This window comes from Echinops telfairi, unplaced genomic scaffold, assembly GCF_000313985.2.
Source record: "Echinops telfairi isolate 266 unplaced genomic scaffold, ASM31398v2 ScPeMD7_34;HRSCAF=130, whole genome shotgun sequence".
In the NCBI taxonomy this organism is placed as follows: Eukaryota; Metazoa; Chordata; class Mammalia; order Afrosoricida; family Tenrecidae; genus Echinops; species Echinops telfairi.
In genome coordinates, this window is record NW_022103931.1 from 2,883,484 (window position 1) to 2,888,322 (window position 4,839).

A 4,839-nucleotide genomic window follows, 5' to 3' on the forward strand; every position below is an offset into this window, starting at 1 on the left:
TAAATTATTGGGGGTTCGGGGGGAGGGAGTAGCGGGGAGGGAGGGGGGAAATGAACTGAAACCAGGGGCTCAAGTGGAAAGTGGGTGTCGTAAGAATGATGAAGTCAGCATATGTACCAAACTGCTGGACACAGATGACGTATGTACAGATTGTGATGAGTTGTATGAGCCCCTAATAAAATGATTATTAAAAAAGAGAGAGTTGTATATATTATCACAGTCAGTTCTAGTGCTCCCTTCCTTCTCCTGCATTTATTGTTTGCCCCCCAAATCCCCTCACACTCCCCACCCCCCCATCCCCGCCCCCCACAATCCTGATAAACCCTGGCATCAGTTATTGTCTCTATAGATCCACTCGTGTGTTTTACAAATTGGGAAACCCAACAAAAACAAAACAACATGGCAAGGAGAAAATAATAATAATACAAAGATAAAAATATAAGTAAAGTGTAATAAAGAAAAGACCACCCTCAATATGTATAAGGCCAGAGTATACATGTGTAACTTGAAGGTCACTCTGGGGGCGGGGTCCTCACGCCATCTGGGATCAGATTTTGAGAGAGGGGGAAGGAGGATGACAACTTAGTGGCTGCCATGCAGTGGCAGGATGAGGTGCCCCGGATGGGCAGACAGTCCTATCAGTGAAGAGGGCTACTGATGGGAAAGTCAAGTCAGGAGGGAAGAAAGGGAGCATGCACGTCTGGGGAAGACAAGTGCACGTCTGTTGATAGAAAAAGACACGACCAACTTCCTAGTGGGGGAAAATATCTAACAATACTTTTACGGACCCTAAGGGGGAGTATGCCTGGTCATATGCTCCAACGAGCCACATTGGCGTTTTTTTGTATGCCCCCTGGGAACCCAGGCCATGTGTCATAAAAGACTGGGACACTTAACCCTGGATCTTCAAGGCCCACAACACGCTCCAAAGGCCACAAGAAGGCTGAGATGTAGAAACCCAATGAGGTGAACTAGACTCTACTTCAAACACACCTTTAACCTGAGGACTTAAGACTGAAATTACATATGGTGTGTGAAGAAGCAGAAGACAGCTATACTAAGAGTATTGAACTGTCTAAAGGCAGACATTTATTTATTACTTCAATGCCCTATTTGCTGTATTAAGATATGTATTCTTCTGGTAGGCCTGTGGTGGACATTGTCAGTGAATATTATTGTAAGTTGTCCCTAACCACTAACATTTGTCTAGCCAGGTAAGGATTTTTCTGTACAAGTGAATAATCCAAGTATTGTGATATATAGTTAGCTTACATTTGTTCAATCTCCCTGTCGGAATAGTGTTTTAAATTAGTACCATGGGCTAATCAATGACACTATAAACAGAATGCTCTAAGCAGAAGATTGATAAGATTATCTACCATAAATTAGCAAGGATGTCTCTAAGATGAACATATAGATTCAGTAATGGATTTGGGGCTTACTCTTAATCCGAGTTCCAATATAAAGACAATTAGTTCTTACTACATGACCATGCTCAATACTTGCCCTCATGAAAGAAATACAGAAGATATGGGTGCTATAGCAAAGTGTAGTGAAAAATTAAATGGTATCTGGCTATCAGAATAGCATCTGGGGTCTTAAAGGCTTGTTTTCAAACCAACAGTCAACTGAGTGATATGTCAACTAAGCCCACATGGAAGAAGCACACCACCATCTGCAATCCAAGGATTGTAAATTATATAATCCAAATCTGAAGGAGGGAATAGTATCAGAGCTTAAATTGTGAGGTTCTAGTGTGCAGAAGGCTATGGATGACAATAAAAACCCAAAATACATTGGCAGGATCTACACAAGGAATAAGCCTCCAGTGATTTCCCTCTGACCATAATGGAGGGATGGGAATAGCCGGGTTATGAGACAGAGTATTGGAGAGACGACTATAGTAGGTAAAATGATAAATCTGCCTTGAAAGGTTAAAACCTTGTCACTTAATCTCCCTTCTGATATACTTTGGGCTTGGAGGGGGGGTGGGTGGTAATTTGTTCTGTGGTTTTTTGTTTCATGTTGGTGTTTATCTCTGTTGTATTGTGTCATGTTTGGTGGCCTTCTTGACTCTGTTATGTGTTTTTCTGTTTTTCGGTAAATGAAACCCAGGACAGGTGACTCTGTGGAGACAACATCTGGGGGTTATAGTGGGGGAGGGAGGGATCAGGGGGAGCTGATAACAAGGTGTTCAAGAAGGAAGAAAATGTTTTGAAATTGATTTTGGTAGCAAGTGTACAACACTGCATGCTACGACTGAACTATGGAATAGTATGTCTGGATTAGGTCTTAATAAAATGGTTTTGGGGAAAAAGGACAAACTTTATATGACCTCACTTATATAAAAAAAAACAAGAAAAGGCAAATACATAAAAAAGAAAAGCCATTAATGGTTACCAGGCCTAGGAAGGAGTACTAATGGTGATTAAAATAAGGGCAACAGATGACGATGTAAGATATGAAAATAATCTATAATTTATCAAGGGTTCATAAGGGAGGGAAGGCGGGTAAGGGAGAGGTAAAATGAGGAGCTGATATGAAAATTTATGAAAAATTCTATGAAATCTTATATTTTCAACACTCTAAATTGCCCTCACACTTCCATATATGTGCCTTTTCAATTTTCCTTTTTATTTTTCAGTCTTCTCAAGCTGTATTCTGGCTTTGCAATATCCAACTTCTGGACTCTATATATTGCACAGCCTCCCCTACCAAATAAGAAAAACCCTCTGTGATCTAATTGACTCTAACTGATAGCGACTCTGTTATACAACAGAGAAGAACTACCACTTTGTGTTTCATTTCTTTTAAAGGTTGCAGAGTGACTGGTGTATTTGAACCACTGACCTTTGCATTGACAGCTCAATATGTAACCAACTAGTCACCATGGGTCCATATATAGCTTCCCTTAGAAGTTACTTAATACACAATTCTTTTTCAAATATTTCTTACCTTTTTGGTATTATTCTGTTATTTGTGAGTCTGAATTCTTCTATTTAAAAGTAGGATGAAAAATTAATAAAATAGTATAATTGAATAGCTGAAAATATACTGGAACACAATATCTAAGAAAGTTGAGCTGATGTGGTCTATCCAAGGCAATTTTCTGAATCAGTACCCAAAATCACCCCAAGCCAGGCCGAAAAACCAAAGTACCAAGAAAAATATTTTTGTTGAGTGGTGTTTATTTAACTAACATGTTTCTCATTTCCTTGGAGAATTTGCCTACATCCCAATTTGCATCAAACAAGCAGAAATTAATACCTTACTGCTTACAATTTCAAAGCCTAGACTCTTTTTGGGCTGTCTATTAAATTCTTATGCTTGGTAAAGTAGAGGAACAGTGAAAAAGAGGAAGCCCTTAACAAGATGGATTGACACAATGGCTGTAACAACGGTCTCAAACATAAGAACAATTGTAAGGATGGCTCAGGGCTGGGCAGTGTTTCGTTCTGCTGTACATCGGGTCACTATGGCTCAGAACTGGCTCAAGGCACCTACCAACAATTAAGTTCTTGGATCCCTGGTGGCATAGTGGATACACATTGGACCATGGACTACAAGATCAGCTGTTCAAAACCACCATCTGCCCTGCTGAAGAAACATGAGGCTTTCTACCCCTTTAAACAGTTACAGCCTCGGAAATCCACAGGGACAATTCTACTCTGTCCTATGTGGTCACTATGTGTCAGAATCAGCTCAATGGCAGTTAGCTTGAATTTTGAGTTTGAATCAAACAAGGACTGATGAGTCCTGAGTTTAATGAATTATTTGACATTTTGGGGATTCAAGTAAGCTACCATTATTTTCTTAATATTATCTTTCATTTACTTCATTCATTAATTCCTAAGAATTTATTGCTCACTTATTCTAGTTACTGGGCTAGACATTATGGGGTAAATAGACACATAAGGAAATAATTATAGCACAGTCTTATGAATGCTATAACAATGGTGCTACACAAATGAGAAAGAACGTGGCTTTACTTAAAGAAGTCAAGATAGGTGAAACTAACTTTAAAGGAGTGGCTCTCAGACTTCTATTATTACACCAGTTTCACAGTAACAAAATTGCTTTAAATGTACATCGAGTGACACCCATAATTTCACTAGGAAAAAAATTTCCTCACCAGGAATATTAATTTACATCTGCTAATACAATAGGATTCTTTGACGCCTCAAGAATGCTGAACATTTCATATCTTTCAGTTCTTAATATTTTTTAAACTTTTCTTTAAACTATGGGATTAATCGACCTTATTTATGTAAGAATACAATCATTCTTAAACCTTATATAACGCTAATTATTTTCTAATTTTTTAATGCACATAAACACATTTTCTTTTTTTTTAAATCATTTTATTGAGGGCTCATACATCTTTTATCACAATCCATCCATCCATCCATCCATTGTGTCAAGCACACTTGTACATTTGTTGCCATCATTATTTCCAAAACATTTTCTTTTGTACTTGAGCCCTTGGTAGCAGTTCCTCATTTTTTCTCCTCCCTCATGAATCCTTGATAATTTATACACTACTATTGTTTTTTCATAGTTTACACGGGCCGATGTCTCCCTTCACCACTTTTCCATGTGTCCATGCCTGGGGAGGGGTTTATATGTAGATGGTTGTGATCGGTTCCCCCATTCTTCCCCCACCTTCCCCTTCCCCTCCTGGTATCACTAGTCACATTATTGGTCCTGAAGGGTTTCTCTGTCCTGGATCCCCTGTGTTTCCAGCTCTTATCTGTATCCGTGTACATGCTCTGGTCTAGCCAAATTTGTAAGGGAGAATTGGGGTCATGATAGTGGGGGTGGGGGAGTGGGGAATCATTA

The 4,839-nt window shown here is 39.1% G+C and overlaps 1 protein-coding gene across 1 annotated transcript in view; it reads left to right on the forward strand.

The window, feature by feature from the left end:
- The window catches only part of PHKA1 (phosphorylase kinase regulatory subunit alpha 1), a 245,264-nt gene that overhangs the window by 111,307 nt on the left and 129,118 nt on the right, over positions 1-4,839 (forward strand). The window lies entirely within an intron of this gene.